Here is a 20,619-nt window from a genome sequence, read left to right as displayed (position 1 = left end):
ATTTTTTATTTTTTAAAATAAAAAAATAAAAAATTTGTTTGATCACATGTTTTCAAAAAATATTTTAAAAATAAAAAATAAAATATTATTTGAGAGAATAAAAAAATAAAAACAACTCTCAAGTATTTTGAAATTATTGTTTAGAGAATAAAAAAGAATAAAAAAAACACCTTTTTTTATTTTTTTATTCTCAAAACATGTTTTATAAAATATTAGTTCTCAAAATAATAAAATAAAAATAATTTCAAACATTCCCTAAGTTTTGGCTCTCTCAAATTTTTTCCACCCTCAAAACATATCATGGTCCCTTCAAATCATAATATCGGATATTATTTAAAATTTTTACTTGATTCAAAATATAAGATATTATATAATTTTTATAATTATGTTTAACTATATCTCCATATCATTTATTACTCATTTTAAAAAAAATAATGCATTAAAATTTTAATTATTATTATCAAAAAATTTATATAGGGTATTTAATGAGAGTATAATTTAAATATATAATTTTTTTAAAAAAATTAAAATTTCAACTAACATTTTTCAGAACCGTAAATTAGTGACTAATGCTCTAAGTTTTGGTCCAAAGGCAGTAATTATAAGCAAATTATATTTAAAATTTATTTTTAAAAAATGATGTTCATAAAATTACACATTTTATAAAAAATAAATTTTAAATTTTTTTCTAGTGAAATATGAATTAGTTATAAAAATTATTTCAAAATATTAATTTTAATTCCTCTATGTAAGAAAATTGACTTAAATTTGCAAAAAAATTGTTTAAAATTTCAATATATTTAATTCTAACTCCAAAGATCATTTAAACTTATACATTATTTACTATATTTATTACCTATGCTCGGAAATATGTTAATATTTAAAAAATAAAATAAAATTAAAAAAATAAATAACTTATTTTGTTTTAGTTCCCATCTCCGTATCCTTCTCTTCTTAAGATTTGCTACCCTCTTCGATTTTTATTTTCATTTTTATAAAAATAATTGGTGTTGATCTTACTTTTTAAATATATTATATGTTCTTTTTTTCTTCTTCTTTGTTATTGATTGTATTTTTATTTTGATTATTTTTTTTCATATGATTCTGATTTGTGTTTTTGAAATTTATTTTATTTGTTTTTTATTTCTACTTGTATAAAAATACCTCATGTTTATTATAAATATTATGTTATGGATGTCTATAACTCATAGTCTTTAGGATTTTTTTATCTTTAATGTTCTTATGAATGGCTTGAAAGGAGTTTCTTAATCTTAATAGTTTATAATATTTAAAGGTTGCATAATGCACCACTATATGCCTTATTATATCTTTGTAATATTGGGATAAGACTTGAATAATTGGAAGCTTATAAATAGAGGTCATGTCCAAAACATATGGACACTAATGAGTAAGAATTCTTCTCCATTATTTTTTCTCTATTTCTTGTATTGTCTTGTCCTTCTCTATTTTTCATATTAACTATATCTTAGAACACGTTATCAGCACGACTTGACTTTGAAAATAAGGTATGAGCTTTTAGTTAGATTAATGTGTTCTTATATTATATATATTAACTACATTTTATATTATTGTTTTACTAACATTCATGGTTATGTTGTTCTTATATTTTATTGTTTTATTTTCCTATTATTTCATTTTCTTAGTTATGAAGTAACTTTAAATTTCTCCATTTTATTAATTTGAAAATAATCATGTGATTAGTAATTTAATTTAATCAAGTCTCATTTGACATCCATTACTTTATTATTTTTTGTTATATATTTTTTATGGAAATTGATATATTTATTTTTCTTTCTTTATATTTATGTATTTGATGTCATCATCATGATTATTATCATCCATTTCTTTATTATTTTTATTATATTTTGGGTCTTCCATTACATTAATACTATATATATATATTATAAATTTTGTGTTTGTTTATGCGTGTGTATTGATCAATTTATGTTATTAATATAATTTGTTTTATCATCGAAATTATTTGTTTTACCATCAATTTATTTGCTTTACTGTATTTTTTTTATATTTATTATGCTTTATTTGTTTTGTAAGTTTGGTTATTTATATTTGTGTTTTTTTATATTATGCCTCTTTCTATTTTATTTTATTATAAATTATATTTTAGCATGTGTGTGAAATATTTTTTTACTATAATATTTATTTATTATGCTTTATTTATTAATTTTGTATAATTCTAATTGTTATTATTATTTAGTTTGAATCATGGCAAATCTTACCAAACTTGAATTTACGACTTTTGATATTACAAGAAAGAATTATTTATCATGGGTGCTAGATTTTGAAATTTACTTAAACACTAAAGGTCTAGGAAATGCAATTTTACTTGAAAATCAAGCAATTTTACTTGGAAATGCAATTTCTTCGTCATTGTAATGTACGCCTTGACATTACCAGAACAACATTCACACATTGTTGTAATAACTATGATTAATTAAAATCCTCTAACGAAGCTATCACAACTCAAGGGTTTGAAGATAATTAGTCTACAACTTTAGGACCCCAATAAAACCCTTTTTAAAATATTGTTTGAGCTTAAACCATGGTTAAAAATCAATTAAGAGCAAATATGGAAGCATAGAAAACAAACCATATCAAACTTGGATTAAAACGCCATTCTTCTACAAATTAGGCTCTGTTCACCATGACGCAAGCAGCGCCCGCGTGGTAGATGGTACAGAGGAAAAAGTCTCTCAAAGGCTTTTTGCACCGCGAGGCAACAACCACGCACCGTGGCTCGCACCTACTGTTATGACAGTAGATTGCTGTCATGACATCCCTTTGAATTTTCGAAGCACGCCATTTCGTCATCCGACGTCCGATTTGGGTGATTCAAGTGTCTACACGAAGCTGTTTGAGCCCTCTAACTAATGGCACCAGTTTTATAATTAAATAATCATCCATTTAAAAGATAGATGCCTAAATTTAAAATGGTTCGTTTTCATAATAAAACACATACAAAGGTGTCCAACTCACACTATTAAATGCCATTAACTCTAGAGACACCTTGACCACCTCAAATGGACTACACACAACATGGCGATTCAATCATAACACACAACTAAGCAATCACACTCAAAATGACTACCAAACCTCCATTTGACAATAACACAACAGGGCAAATAAAATTCAACGCACAAATCAATTGGTCATTTTGACACTCAAAACACTTAAAATATATATTATGGGTAAGTGTAACTTGGCCAAATATAACATCACAATTTAAATTCTAATAGTTAATTTGGATTAATAGAAATTAAAAAAATATTTAGAGGTAAGCAAATTAGTAGGAGATGATTATTAAATCTAACTTAAGATATAATTCTAAATTAAAATAAAAAATAATTAAAAATTAATTAATTAAAAAAATATATTAAATTATTATTATTATTATAAAAAAAGAAGAAGAAGAAAAGGTATGAGAAAGAGGAAGGAAAGAAAGAAGAAAACAACAGTGGCTTTTGGTGCAATGATTATGTATATAATAATAATAAAAAAAAGGGGAGAGAGAGGAAAGAAGAAATAATAAAAAAATAATGTGGGACCCACAGATTTTTTTTATAAAAACCCACCTCCTTCCTTCTTTCTTCACTTCTTCGTTTCTTCATTCTTCCCTGTGCGCGAGCTGAGGTAGAGAGAGCATCTGTGAGCCAAGTTTCGCTTGTGCTGGGTTTTAAGGTAAGAGTTTTTAATAGGATATTTAGGATGTGATTTCAAGCTTTTCAAGACTAAGTATGTGTTCTAAAAATTTTTTTTAGTCATCCTTCCTCTTTGGTTTCTGATTTTATAGTGGTAGAAAATTTAAGATCTGGAAGAGGGATGAATTTATGTTGAATAAATATAGTTTTTGAGGTTGTTAGTAGTATAATAAATATTCTAGAGTATAAATTTATTGATAATTTTTGAATTTGTGGCTTAAGGATCAAATCCTAGACTAGATTTTTATTAAATCTAAAAATATATATTGATTTATTGAGGTTTAGATGATTATTTGGAATGAGAAATGAATTATTATGGCTATAGGATTATGATTCTAAGCTTGAAACTCAATTTTTAATTTTTGGGCATTTTAGGTGCGAATTTATGAAATAAAAAGAAAATTTTGATAATAGAAATTAGTTTAAAATTTGATTTTTAGATTTTTAATGTTTATTGATGAGTAAAATAGGAGTTAAAAATTTTACTTAATAGTATTAACTCTAGATTTGTATTAAGATTAAGATTAGGAATTATGTTATATTTTTAATTCTATTATTAGAATTATTTTATTAGTTTCAATAATTGAAACTAATATTTATAAATAATATGTTATTTGTAGATTGTGTTGTTGGTGAATATTGTGGTAGGAGAGAAATTTGTAAGGAAAAATTTATTGAAAAAGCCACGAGGTAACTATGCTTTTAATTTGTGATTAGTGTTATTTCATATTAATTGGGTGATTATTGAGAAAATTATGAATTTTGTAATATTATATAATTGTGCAATATTGTTATGAATTGTTTGATTATTGTGGGAGGTGTTGGGAGATTTGCTACTATTGTATTTATGTGCCACATGATACGCCCCTATTGGAGCTCAATAGGTGGTTTGTAAGGGCTCGGGCTAATCTACCTTTGGCTGGATAATTTAGCACCGAGTGAGGGCTACAGCTCGAGGTTAATAAAGGGATATAAGGATGGTTGTTTGTATGTATTGTAATATTTCTTATATTTTGTTAGAATTATATTATTTTTGGTTTCCACTTAGTAAGCACACACTTAACTATTTGTATGCATTATCATAAATTGGCTTTGGTTACTGGAACTTTTGAGTCTCATTATGTGGTTAACAATTTTCAGGAGAAGAGCCACGAGTGACACGTGGAGAAGTCCTAAAGGCTTAGTGGCATAGATCCATTGTCTCTTTTGAGTATTTGATTTATGATTTATAATGTGTTATATTGCCAATATTAGAGCTTTTTGTTTATTGACAATTATATGAATATAAAAATATAATCATGCCTTTTAAACTATCTATATGTTTGGTACACTTTGGATGACTGTAATTTTAATATTTGGTTTACTTTGGAATGGTTAAAATGGCATGATTATGAGGCCAAATAATTAGCTTGTTTTGAAAATTGACTAAATTATTTATTTTACTTGTTGGGAGTATAAGGATAGACAAATGTGATTTAGTTTACTTATTGGGAGTATAAGGATGGACAAATGTAATTTTGTTTACTTGTTGGGAGTATAAGGATGGATAAATATGATTTAGCCTAATGGCATGTGGGATGGAAAAATTTATCTGAAATGTTATATTGTGCGAGTTGAAGCCAATTATAAAATATTTTTATATTGAATTTATTGATATAAAATGTGTTGGGTGACTGTAACCCAACTATGGTTGAGTTAAATTATTTAAAGAAAAATTTGGTGTGTTACAAATCTTGGTATCAGAGGTACATGTTTCAAGATTCTTATAAATTATGAAGTTGTTATACATTAACCTAATTTATTGGCAATATACATTATTAAATCATAATGCTTCTCCATTATTTTTCTTGTCTTGGGATTAGTGTTGACTTAATTATGTGACTTTCATCCTTTAGGAGGGGAGAGATGGTGTCCAAAATTAAAAGAGGTGGCAAAATTGCCAGTGATTCTATAGAGCCAATAGGAAATGACATACCTTTACTGCTACAACCAGAGCCTACACAGCAATAAATGGGGCAAGGCGGGCCCATACAGTCACAACTAAGGTAGGGTGAGCAACCATGAGGCAAATGATGGATCTACTACAGAATCTTAGTGACCGCATGAAGAGGCAAGAAGAAGAGTTGGCCGCTTTAAGACAATATAAGGAGAATGCCAACCGAGAGGGAAATGGCCAACAAGAAGGAAGCCATACCAAGGTATACAATGTGAGCCAATCTGCTGATGAAGGCTCACCTTCCTATTCTCACCATGAGACTAGTTCGAAGAATGTGAGTCTCCACTCTAAGCAACAGACATCCACGAACACAAAAATCTGGAGTACTTTTCGTAAGTTTAATCCTCCTACTTTCGATGGAAATCTTAAGCCAGCAGTGGTTAAAGAATGGATAGATCAATTGGAGAGAATTTTTTATATGGTTGTGTGCACTTCTAATCAGAAGGTGCAGTTCGTAATATTCCTGTTACAGAAGAGTGCTAAGAAGTGGTGGGAAACATCAGGATCAAAGGATGATTCCTCTCTTACTTGGGAAGATTTTAAAGCCATATTATTTAAGAATTATTTTCCTACTGCACTGAGAGCAAAAAAGGAGGCTGAGTTTCATGCATTCCGCCAGGGTGATCTAGATGAGGATGAATTTATTGAACAATTCTCAGAATTATCTAAATACTCTACTTACCTCTAGAAACATGAAGACACGGAGTGGATGACTGAACAATTACTAGAGCAGGCGAGGCCTGATTTAAGGGAACAGTTAGCCCCTTTTGAGATCAAGACATTCAGTGAGATGTGCAATAAGCTTCGAATAGTCTCTCAGAGGAAGAGAGAGGCTAGATCAGAAGCTGATAGAGAGAGGAGGAAAGAATCTCATGGGAAGCCCCCTATCCACACTAGACCCATTGGTGGAGTAGAGAAAAGGAGCAGCCAAGTTTTTAGAGGCTTTAGAAATCAGAAGAAGAAGGGCTACTACCATAAGGGCTAGAGTTACAGAGGGAATCAGAGTGGGAGTCAGGGGTCCTACAAGAGCCCAGCTACCTCTACTCCTACTTCTGGTACTGCTAGTAATCAAGCATGCAGTGAGTGTGGAAAGTTTCATTCTGGTGATTGTTGGGTTTGTTACATCTGCCAGAAGCCTGGTCATATTGCTCGATTCTGCTATCAAAATCAGAATAGGGGTAATGATCAGAGACCTACAGTGCTAGCACGAGTGTATGCCCTCTCTGGGCCGGAGGCCGCTAACAACCCTAATGCTATCCGAGGTATAATTTGAATCCTTGATAATGATGTTTGTGCTTTGTTTGATTCAGGTGCTACACACTCTTTTGTGTCTGATGAATGTATGAAAAGATGTAAATTGTTTGCATGTACCTTACCTTTTAATGTGAAGATTTCTACTCCTGCTGGTTTGACTGTAAGGACTGCTAAGGCATGTCTAAATGTAGAGGTTGAGTATGCGGGTCGAAAGACCACCATAGATCTCATTTGTTTGTCTTTGTTAGGGATTGATGTTATTGTAGGGATGGATTGGTTGTTTGCAAATGGAGCTGTACTTGATTGTCAGAAAAAGAGTGTGTCACTCTCAGCTCTTACTGTAACCCCTGTAGAGTCCTAAAGTCCTATACTGTTGTCTGTCGCTCAAGTAGAACAGTGTATAAGAAAGGGCTGTCAAGCTTTTATGGTTTTCTTCTCAATCAAGGCAGAGATTGAAGAAGGTGTAAATCAGATTCCAGTAGTGAGAGAATTCCTTGACGTCTTTCCTACTGAAGTGATCGGTTTGCCTCCAGAACGAGAGGTTGAGTTCTTGATTGAGCTCGTACCTGGTACGGGGCCTATTTCCAAGGTACCTTATAGGATGTCCCCGTCAGAGTTAGCTGAGTTGAAGAGACAAATTGAAGAGTTGTTAGAGAAGGGTTTATCAGACCGAGTGTATCGCCATGTGGGTCACCAGTACTGTTTGTGAAAAAGAAAGATGGAAGCCTTAGATTGTGTATTGATTATAAACAATTGAATAAGGTAACCATCAAGAACAAGTACCCCTTACCTCGAATTGATGATTTGTTAGACCAATTAGTTAATTCAGCGGTGTTTTCTAAGATTGATCTAAGATCAGGATATCATCAATTGAGGGTTAGAGTAGAGGATATCCCTAAAACTGCTTTTAGGATTGGATATGGGCACTACGAGTTCCTGGTGATGCCGTTCGGGTTAACAAATGCCCCAGTTGTCTTCATGAATTATATGAATCAAATCTTCAGGCCTTATCTCGATAAATTTGTTGTAGTCTTTATTGATGACATACTTATTTATTCTCGGGATGAGGTGGACCATGCTAGACATCTTAAAATTGTTTTGGAGATATTAAGAGAGCACAAGCTCTATGCCAAGCTGAGCAAATGTGATTTTTGGCTTAAAGAAGTTAAGTTCTTAGGCCATGTTGTTTTAAAAGAAGGGGTAGTAGTGGACCCCATTAAGATAGATGCAGTGATGAAATGGGAACAGCCTCGAAGTGTGACAGAGATTAGGAGTTTCTTAGGTCTTGCAGGCTACTATCGTCATTTCATTAAGGGTTTTTCACAAATTGCAATGCCCTTGACTAAGTTGACCAAGAAAGATGCTCCATTTATTTAGACGAACGAGTGTGAAGTTGCCTTCTAGAAGCTAAAAAAGAGGTTGATCACCACATCGGTGCTTACCTTACCTGTTCCAACTGCTCCTTATACCTTGTATACTGATGCTTCTAAGAAAGGTTTAGGTTGTATATTAATGCAGGAGGATCGAGTAGTGGCTTATGCCTCTCGACAGTTGAGGCCTCATGAGGAAAATTACCCTACTCATGACTTGGAGCTTGCTGCTGTGGTATTTGCCTTGAAGATTTGAAGGCACTATCTTTATGGTTCTTCCTTTGAAGTCTTCAGTGATCATAAAAGTTTAAAATGTTTGTTTGATCAAAAGGAACTCAACATGAGATAGTGCAGATGGATTGAATTTTTGAAGGATTATGACTTTGAGTTGAAGTATCATCCAAGGAAAGCTAATGTAGTCGCTGACGCTCTGAGCAGGAAGCTTGTACATACTGCTCACATGATGGTCAAAGAACATGAATTATGGAGTAGTTTCCATACAGTAAATGTAGAAGTAGTCGAGAATCATTTGGCTGCTCTACACATTACTGAATTTGAGAATAATTTTTAGGAAGAAATCAGAATTGTGCAACAAAAGATGATCATTTGAATAAGATTAGGGTAGAGATTGGGGCTGGAAAGGCTGAACATTTTAATGTGACCGATGATGATGTCGTAAGATATAAAGGTAGAGTGTGTGTGCCTAATGATGCTCGATTGAAAAATATCCTACTTGAGGAGGATCATTAGAGTAGATATACCATTCACCCAGGAGCAACTAAGATGTATCATGACTTAAGACGTGGTTGGTGGTGGCCAATGATGAAGAGAGATGTAACTGAACATGTAACTCATTGTTTGACTTGCTAGAAAGTCAAAATTGAGCATCAAAAACTAGTCGGAATGCTACAGTCTCTTGATATTCCAGAGTAGAAATGGGACAGCATTTCTATGGACTTCATTATAGGATTGCCTAGAACATCTTCTGGTCATAACACTATATAGGTAATCGTAAATCAACTCACTAAATCAGCTCATTTTCTTGCTACCAATATCACGTATTTCTTGAAAAATTAACTGAAATCTACATAAGAGAAGTGGTGAGATTGCATGGAGCGCCGACAAATATCGTATCTGATCGTGATCTGAGGTTCACATCAAACTTTTGGAAGTCATAACAGGAAGCCATGGGTACTCGTCTGAGTTTTAGCACTGCTGACCACCCCCAGATCGATGGGTAGACAGAACGAACCATACAGACTCTTGAAGATATGTTGAGGGCTTGTGCCATTGAGCTTAGAGGTAATTGGGATAGTCACTTGCCATTAACTGAATTTGCCTACAATAATAGTTTTCATTCTAGCATTCAGATGGCACCTTATGAGGCATTATATGGAAGAAAATGTAGATCGCCACTGTGTTGGACAGAATTAAGTGAGAGAACTATTTTGAGGCCGGACATTGTTGATGAGACTACCCAAAAGATTGCTTTAATCAAGAAAAAATTACTCACAGCTCAAAGTAGATAAAAGAGTTATGCAGATAAGAGGAGAAGACTGCTTGAGTTTGAAGTAGGTGACCATGTATTTTTGAAAATCTCTCCGGTAACTGGTGTTGGAAGAGCTATTAAGGCTAAGAAGTTGACACCAAGGTTTATGGGGCCTTTTGAGATCTTAAAACGAGTTGGACCAGTAGCGTACCAAGTAGCATTACCATCCCAAATTACTAGTATACACAATGTATTCCATGTGTCACAACTGAAAAAGTATCAACCAGATCCGTCCCATATAATTGAACCCGAGGAGATTGAACTCAGGGAGAATTTGACATTTAGAGCTAAACCGAAAGAAATTGTGGATTATATGAACAAGCAATTAAGAAACAAGACTATTAGATTGGTTAAAGTAATCTGGAAGGGCACAACTCCAGGTGATGCTACGTGGGAGATCGAGGACAGTATGCGACGTGATTATCCTCGTCTTTTTGATTAAGTAGTTAATAGTTACTAACTTTAAATTTTGAGGATAAAATTTTTAAAAGGAGGGGAGAATTATAACATCCCAATTTAAATTTTAATAATTAATTTAGATTAATAGAAATTAAAAAAATATTTAGAGGTAAGCAAATTAGTAGGAGATGATTATTAAATCTAATTTAGGATATAATTCTAAATTAAAATAAAAAATAATTAAAAATTAATTAATTAAAAAATATATTAAATTATTATTATTATTATAAAAAAAAAAGAAGAAGAAAAGGTATGAGAAAGAGGAAGGAAAGAAAGAAGAAAACGAGAGCGGCTTTCGGTGCAATGATTATGTATATAATAATAATAAAAAAAGGGGAGAGAGAGGAAAGAAGAAATAATAAAAAAATGTGGGACCCACAAATTTTTTTTTATAAAAACCTACCTCCTTCCTTCTTTCTTCACTTCTTCGTTTCTTCATTCTTCCTTGTGTGTGAGCTGAGGCAGAGAGAGCGTCTATGAGCCAAGTTTCGCTGGTGCTGGGTTTTAAGGTAAGAGTTTTTAATAGGATATTTAGGATATAATTTCAAGCTTTTCAAGACTAAGTATGTGTTCTAAAATTTTTCTAAGACTAAGTATGTATTCTAAAAATTTTTCTTAGTCATCATTCCTCTTTTGTTTCTAATTTTGTGGTGGTGGAAAATTTAAGATCTGGAAGAGGGATGAATTTATGTTGAATAAATATGGTTTTTGAGGTTGTTAGTAGTATAATAAATATTCTAAAGTATAAATTTGTTGATGATCTTTGAATTTATGGTTTAAGGATCAAATCCTAGACTAGATTTTTATTAAATTTGAAAATATATGTTGATTTATTGAAGTTTAAATGATTATTTGGGATGAGAAATGAATTATTATGGCTATAGGATTATGATTCTAAGCTTGAGACTCAATTTTCAATTTTTGGATATTTTAGGTGCGAATTTATAAAATAAAAAGAAAATTTTGACAATAGAAATTAGTTTAAAATTTTATTTTTAGATTTTTAATATTTATTGATGAGTAAAAGAGGAGTTAAGTTAAAATTTTACTTAATAGTATTAACTCTAGATTTGTATTAAGATTGAGATTAGGAATTTGTTATTTTTTTAATTCTATTATTAGAATTATTTTATTAGTTTCAATAATTGAAACTAATATTTATAAATAATATGTTATTTGTAGATTGTGTTGTTGGTGAAGATTGTGGTGGAGAGAAATTTGTAAGGAAAAATTTATTGAAAAAGCCATGAGGTAACCATACTTTTAATTTGTGATTAGTGTTACTTCATGTTAATTGGGTGATTATTGAGAAAATTATGAATTTTGTAATATTATATAATTGTGCAATATTGTTATGAATTTGTTTGATTATTGTGGAAGGTATTGGGAGATTTGCTATTATTGTATTTATGTGTCACGTGGTACGCCCCTATTGGAGCTCAATAGGTGATTTGTAAGGGCTCGGGCTAATCTACCTTTGACTGGATAATTTAGCACCTAGTGAGGGATACAGCTCGAGGTTAATGGAGGGATATAAGGATGGTTGTTTCTATGTATTGTAATATTTCTTATATTTTGTTAGAATTATATTATTTTTGGTTTCTACTTAATAAGCACACACTTAACTGTTTGTATACATTATCATAAATTGGCTTTGGTTACTGAGACTTTTGAGTCTCATTATGTGGTTAACAATTTTCAGGAGAAGAGCCACAAGTGACACGTGGAGGAGTCCTAGAGGCTTAGTGGCATAAATCCACTATCATTTTGAGTATTTGATTTATGATTTATAATGTGTTATATTGCCAATATTAGGGCTTTTTGTTTATTGACAATTATATGATATAAAAATGTAATCATGCCTTTCAAACTATCTCTATGTTGGTACACTTTGAATGACTGTAATTTTAATATTTAGTTACTTTAGATTGGTTAAAATGGCATGATTATGAGGCCAAATAATTAGCTTGTTTTGAAAATTGACTAAATTATTTATTTTACTTGTTGGGAGTATAAGGATGGACAAATGTGATTTAGTTACTTATTAGGAGTATGAGGATGGACAAATATAATTTAGTTACTTGTTGGGAGTATAAGGATGGACAAATGTGATTTAGCCTAATAGCATGTGGGAGGTAAAAATTTATCTGAACTGTTGTATTGTGTGAGTTGAAGCCAATTATAAAATATTTTATATTGAATTATTGATATAAAATGTGTTGGGTGACTATAACCCAACTATGGTTGAGTTAAATTATTTTAAAAAAAAATTTGGTGTGTCACATCAAACACACACACTTAATCCACAACATCAATCTTAGACTGAGATACACATACTTATTACAAATTCATACAAGTGATATCCAAAATAATGTCATGTTCCTAAGTTGGCAATATTGGTTACAAAATCAAAAAGAGAAAGGAAAGAGCTATACTACAACACTCTTTACTCTTTAATTGCCCCTTCCTTCCCCTTGCCCTTACCGAAACCCTCACCTAAAAAAGATAACCACAGGGTGAGATAAACATCTCAATAACAGAATAATTCACTACTAATGATTAACATGTACAACCATAAGACAGTAAAACTTATGAAACTTCCAAAGTATACATTTAGCATATCACTACGTACTCTTTTCATCAGTATAAATCTTTTACCACTAGCATGATCATTCTACTATTCGAGCCTTCATATCACCCCGAGCAAAACTATAAGCTCTTAGATTAAGTGCATATTCACAATGATTCGAGCTCGCCTTCAGTGGTAGGATCACCCGGCCAAAGGTGTCTTATCCCATTCTTGAGCTATGGTTTTCCCTTATCGCACACGAATCGAGATGTCATTACTTAAACACCGCATCATTGATGCTAAGGAGCGATATTCTCTAACATCGTATCTCGCATGGATACTAAGGAGAAAATCTCCAACACCGTGCCTTACTAGACACTAAGAGATACATGCCATATGGACTTCCACTACTCCTTCTTACGGGTGAACTCCTACACCCTTAACATGATCATGCCCCACTCAACATATATATTACATATACATTTCAAATTTCTCAACTCATTTATATATATCTTTCATCATACTCATCAATTGCAAAAATAGATTTTCATGCATAAAACCACATTTCGCAATATACAAGGTTATCATCTCAAGTTCAAATCTACATATCTACTCATAAACATTTAGGAAATATAATTAATCAGTGTAAATTATTTCGTTACCTCAATCCTTTGTCACACATAAAAGGGTTATCGTGGTTCAATATTAGCTTCACACGCTCTATATGCATTGATATGGCTCGAGCAATGCTTAATCTACACTAATAAGTAACAATCGTCAATTATCACTCCAGATTACTCTGAATTCTCTAGGTTTAAGTGTCTAAAATACTAAAATTTCTTTTCTAACAATATCAACAATTCCAAAACACTCTAACCATCTTTAAACATCCTAACACACCAAATTCACTAATTAATGTCCTACATTGTCTCAAAATCTTTAATTTATACTTAAGGTTTGTCTAAACCCTTACCAAAAATTCACAATCACCATAAAATTCATAAATTAGGGTTAGAGGCTTGATTTAACTCCTCAAGACCTTATATAAATCAATGGGTTCGGTCTAAGCCCAAGAGAACTAAAATTAAAGCCCTCATTGCCCCAAATGTTCAAATTTTTGCATAAAAGAGGGAGAAGAGAGAATGTGCAACTTATCTAATGGTGATTCAAGCTTCAAATGCCCTCAAAGTAGCTTAAGGATCATGCCCTAGCCCTTTTTTTCTCTTCTATTTTTTGAGTTTGAATCGCAATCTGATAAGTGCAAATTTTGCACGTGCACCATGGTGCGTGGCAGAAAAAATCTCACAAAATTTTAAAATGTCTTTCTGTGCTATGGCCTACTCAAAAATTGACCTAGCCCCCTCTAAGGCTGTCCAAGGATCTAAAAACTATATTAGTTTCCCATAATTCTTGTTAATCAATAAATTTATTCAATTAACCAAATTACCCTTAGAAATACTGATAATTTTCAAATTGAGAAACTTAGGATGTTATAGTCATCATCTTCATGAAGGGCTAAAAGATGAATACCTTACAATAAAAAGATCCACTAGAATGTTGATTAGCCTAAAAGAAAAGATATGACCACCAGAAAATCATAATTTTACCTAAAGCCCAGTATGAAATGGATGCATTTGAGGTTGCCAGATTTTAAAACTATAAGTGAATATAATTCAATAGTTTTTAAAATAAGTTCTCAATTGAAATTATGCGGTGAGAAAATCAATTATTAGAACTTATTAGAGAAGATATTTTTAACTTTTCACATTTTAGATGTGCTCTTACAGAAGCAATATTGTGAAAAGGGTTTTAAAAAATATTCTGAATTAATTTCTTGTCTTTTTATGGCTGAATAAAATAATGAGCTATTGATGAAAAATTATAAAATCTGTCTCACTAGATTAGCTCCATTTCCTAAAATGAATGTGACTATATGCAGTAATTACCGTGCTCGTGGTAAGGGACGTACTAATTACTATTATAATGGTAGTGGTGGTACTAATTATAATCCTAAAACCTACCAAAAGAAAAAAATAATGAAGGGAAAAAAAGAGATAAGAGCGGCCCTTCAAAAATTGTTGAAAATCAATGTTATCGATGTGGTATGAAGGGGCATTGGTTATGTCCTTGCTAACACTTGAGCATAGAGCAAAGTTTTATCAAGCCTCCATTAAATAAATTCAAATAATGAAGAATCAAATTTTACTTTTCAAAATGATGATATTGAGGCATATTTTGCATACAAAATAATGATATCAATGAGTTGGATGATATTAATAGCCTTGATGCTATGGCACACTTAGAGGTGGCTGATTTCTTTGAAAATCAAGATTAGACAAGTTTGTTTGAAAAATAATTAGAATAATTTAGGTTATGTTTCATTTAGGTTTCTTGTTTTCTTGTAATTTAGGTTATGTTTCAGTTTAGCTTTCTTGTTTTCTTGTAATAAAAACATTATTGTTATGAATCAATTTTATTTTATTAAATATTTATTTTTAATAATTCTCTTTTTCTTTGTTGAAGAATATGGATATTCCTTTTTCTTTTACTGGACACAAGAATGAAGATATATGTCTCATGGACAATGCTACAACACACACCATACTTAAAGATAACAAATATTTTACTTGTTTAATATAAGAGATGGAGGCGTTAATACCATAGCAAGTAATACTAAATTATCGATGGCTTCGGAAGAGCAATTATAATATTACCTGAAGGAATAAAATTATTATAGATGATGCAATATATTCATTTAAGTCTCAAAGAAATTTATTAAGCTTTAAAGATCTGCCGAAATAGGCATCATTTTGAGAGTACAAATGAGAAAGATATTGAATATCTACATATTATAGATTTTAGATTCAGAAAGAAATGTGTCCTAGAGAAATTATCCATGTTGTCTTCTGGTTTGTACTACACAACTATTAGTATAGTTGAAATAAATGCAATAGTTAACAAGAAGTTTACTAATTAAGATACATTTATCATTTGGCATGATTGCTTAGGCCATCTCGGTTCAACTATGATGTAAAGAATTATTAAAAATTCACATAGACATCCATTGAAGAACTAGAAGATTATTTAATTTAAGGATTTTTCATGTGCTGTTTGTTCAGAAGAAAAATTAATTAAAAGACCTTCAATTGCGAAAGTAAGAATTAAATCTCTCCCTGCTTTTCTTGAATGTACCCAAGGGGATATATGTGGACCTATCCATCCACCATATGGCCCATTCAGATATTTTATGATTTTAATAGATGCATCTATAAGATGGTCACATGTGTGTTTGTTATTAACACATATTTAGTATTTGCTATATTACTTTGCCCAAATAATTCGATTAAGAGCAAAATTTCTAGCTTATGCAATTAAGACAATTCATCTTAATAATGCGAGTGAATTTCATTACAAATTTTTTGATGATATTGCATATCAACTGGAATAATAGTTGAAAACTCTGTTGCTCATGTCCATACTCAAATGATTTAGCAAAATCATTCATTAAATGCCTTCAATTAATAGTTGAACCATGCTCTTAAGGATAAAACTTCCTATTTTCACATGGGGACATGCAATTTTACATGCAGCAGCACTTGTGCACATCAAGCTAGCAAGTTATCATAAATTTTCTAGTAACAATTGGCTTTTGGTCAGGAGCCAAATATTTTCTATCTTAGAATTTTTGGATCTGCAGTGTTTGTTCTTATTGCTCCACCACAATGCACAAAGATGGGACCTCAAAGAAGGTCGAGAATATATATTGGTTTCGAATCTCCTTCTAAATCAAGTATCTAGAACCATTAACTAAAGATTAATTCATGGCACGTTTAGACGAATGCCATTTTGATGAAATAATTGTCCCAACATTAAGGGGAGAAAACAGCCGGAGAAAGAAATTACATGGAATGAATTATCATTATTTCGTCTAGATCCTTGTACAAAGCATGTAAACTTGAAGTTAAAAGAATAATTCTCTGTAAAATATTAATTACCAAATGCATTTACTGACCTTAAAAGAATTACCAAATCTCATATCCAGCTGAAAATGTCCCTATTAGAATTGATATCCTAGTAGGACAATTAGAAAGTGAAAATGAATCTAAGCCATGTCTGAAACGTGGTAGATCAATTGGTTTCAAAGATAAAATTCCTAGAAAGAAGAAAAAACACAAAACAAAGATGGCATCGTAAAGGAGGCTGGTACTCTAGAAGAGTATGGAGACATAACTAATCAAAATACCCCAGAAGAGGTCCAGGTACCTGAAGATAATGAAAAGATGTCGATAAGTTATGTCACCATAGGAAAAAGATGGAACCAAAAAAATATAAATGTTGACGACGATATATTTTCATATAATGTTGCTATGAAAATAATGAATCAAAATGAGGATTTAGAACCAAAATTAATTGAAGAATGTAGGCATAGAAATGATTGGCCAAAAACGAAAAGATGCAACTCAAGCAGAATTAAATTCACTTTCAAAACGTGAAGTTTCTGGACCTGTAGTTCGAATACCTAATGGTGTAAAACCAGTTGAATATAGATGGCTATTTGTGCGAAAACAAAATGAGAAAAATGAAATTGTTAGATATAAAGCATGACTAGTAACACAAGGATTTTTGCAAAACCTGGTATTGATTATGAAGAGACATATTCTCCTATGGTGGATGTATCACGTTAAAATATCTAATTAGTCTGGTAGTACATAAAAACTTGATATGTGCCTAGTGGATGTTATTACAGCCTATCTATATGGCTCTTTAGATATAAAAATTTACATGAAAATTCTTGAAGGATTCAAATTGCCAAGATCATGTAAAGATTCTTGAGAAAAATATGCAATTCATCTGCATAAATCTTTTTATAGATTGAAACAATTTGGTAGGATGTGGTATAATCATTTCAGTGAATATTTTTTGAATAAAAGTTATAAATGATCCAATCTCTCCATGTGCTTTTATAGAAAGACATGGGTTAGAGTTTGTTATAATTGCTGTGTTATGTGGATGATTTAATATAATTGAAACTCTTGAAGAGTTCCAGAAAGTAGTTGATTGTTTTAAGAAAGAATTTGAAATGAAAGATCTAGGAAGAACAAAATTTTGCCTTGATTTACAAATCAAGCACTTAGCAAATAGAATTTTTTTCATCAACTAACTTACATTGAAAAAAATATTGAAGTGATTTTTCATGGACAAAGCGCATCCATTAACTAGTTCGATAGTTGTAAGATTTCTTGTTGAGAAAAAAGATCCTTTTCGCCCTCAAAAGGAAGATGAAAAACTTTTTGATCCTGAAGTACCATATCTTAGTGCTGTAGGTGCATTGATATATCTTGCTAATTCAATAAGACCTGATATTGCATTTGTTGTAAATTTATTAGCAAGATTTAGTTCTTTCCCAACAAGAGGCATTGGAATGGAGTTAAACACCTATTTTGATATCTCTTAGGGATAATTGATATGGAATTATTTTATTCTAATGAATTTGAATTACAACTTATTGGTTATGCAGGTACAGGATTTTGATCAGATCTACATAAAGGTAGATCACAAACTAGATATTTATTTACTTGTGGGGGTATAAAACAATATCTTGGTGTTCAACAAGCAAACTTTAGCTGCTACCTCATCAAATCATGCAAAAATATTGCAATTCACAAAATAAGTAGAGAATATGTTTTGGTTAAAGTTAGTGATCCATCATATCCAAAAGATGTGTGGTTTATTGTTAGAAAAAAAAGATTCCAACAATATTATTTAAGAATACACGGCGTGCGTAGCTCAATTGAAAGGAAGGATATATCAAAAGAGATAGAACAAGACATATTCTCTAAAAAAATTTTCACTCATGACCTTTGGAAGAACGGTGATATAGATGTTTAGTAATCTGCTCATGTGATAATCTTATAGATTTGTTTACTAATACACTACCAACTTCGACATTTGAGAATTAGTGTATGAAATTAGAATGCTAGACTCAAGATATAAAGTGATGATGTCATCAGGGAAGATGAAAAGTGATATTATTACCAGGGGAGACTATGGGGAGTAAATATTATGTTGTACTTTTTTTTTCCTTTCTAAGGTTTTGTCTCACTGGGTTTTCCTAGAAAAGTTTTTAACAGCCTATCTATATGGCTCTTTAGATATAAAAATTTACATGAAAATTCTTGAAGGATTCAAATTGCCAAAATCATGTAAAGATTCTTGAGAAAAATATGCAATTCATCTGCATAAATCTTTTTATAGATTGAAACAATTTGGTAGGATGTGGTATAATCATTTCAGTGATATTTTTTGAATAAAGGTTATAAAAATGATCCAATCTCTCCATGTGCTTTTATAGAGAAGACATGGGTTAGAGTTTGTTATAATTGCTGTTTATGTGGATGATTTTAATATAATTGAAACTCTTGAAGAGTTCCAGAAAGTAGTTGATTGTTTAAAGAAAGAATTTGAAATGAAAGATCTAGGAAGAACAAAATTTTGCCTTGATTACAAATCAAGCACTTAGCAAATAGAATTTTTTTTTCATCAACCAACTTACATGAAAAAAATATTGAAGTGATTTTTCATGGACAAAGCGCATCCATTTAACTATTTCGATAGTTGTAGATTTCTTGTTGAGAAAAAAGATCTTTTTCGCCCTCAAAAGGAAGATGAAAAACTTTTTGATCCTGAAGTACCATATCTTAGTGCTGTAGGTGTTGATATATCTTGCTAATTCAACAAGACCTGATATTGCATTTGTTGTAAATTTATTAGCAAGATTTAGTTCTTTCCCAACAAAGAGGCATTGGAATGGAGTTAAACACCTATTTTGATATCTCTTAGGAATAATTGATATGATTATTTTATTCTAATAAATTTGAATTACAACTTATTGGTTATGCAGGTACAGAATTTTGATCAGATCTACATAAAGGTAGATCACAAACTAGATATTTATTTACTTGTGGGGGTATAACAATATCTTCGTGTTCAACAAAACAAACTTTAGCTGCTACCTCATCAAATCATGCAAAAATAATTGCAATTCACAAAATAAGTAGAGAATGGTTGGTTAAAGTTAGTGATCCATCATATCCAAAAGATGTGTAGTTTATTGTTAGAAAAAAAGATTCCAACAATATTATTTAAGAATAACACGGCGTGCGTAGCTCAATTGAAAGGAGGATATATCAAAAGAGATAGAACAAGACATATTCTCTAAAAAAATTTTCACTCATGACCTTTGGAAGAACGGTGATATAGATGTTTAGTAAATCTGCTCATGTGATAATCTTATAGATTTGTTTACTAATACACTACCAACTTCGACATTTGAGAAGTTAGTGTATGAAATTAGAATGCGTAGACTCAAAGATATAAAGTGATGATGTCATCAGGGAAAATGAAAGTGATATTATTACCAGGGGGGAGACTATGGGGAGTAAATATTATGTTGTACTTTTTTTTCCTTTCTAAGGTTTTGTCTCACTGGGTTTTCCTAGAAAAGTTTTTAATGAGGCAACATTAGTGAATATTTAAATATTGTGTACTCTTTTTCCTTCGCTATGTTTTATTCCATTGGGTTTTTTCTAGTAAAGTTTTAGTGAGGCACAATGTTTGTTGTGGACATCCCAGGGGAAATATTATAAATATTATGTTATGGATGTCCATAACTCATAGCTCTTAGG

Source organism: Prosopis cineraria, unplaced genomic scaffold (assembly GCF_029017545.1).
Source record: "Prosopis cineraria cultivar Desert tree isolate PC_DT_omini unplaced genomic scaffold, ASM2901754v1 PC4, whole genome shotgun sequence".
NCBI lineage: Eukaryota > Viridiplantae > Streptophyta > Magnoliopsida > Fabales > Fabaceae > Prosopis > Prosopis cineraria.
This window is presented reverse-complemented; position numbering follows the sequence as displayed.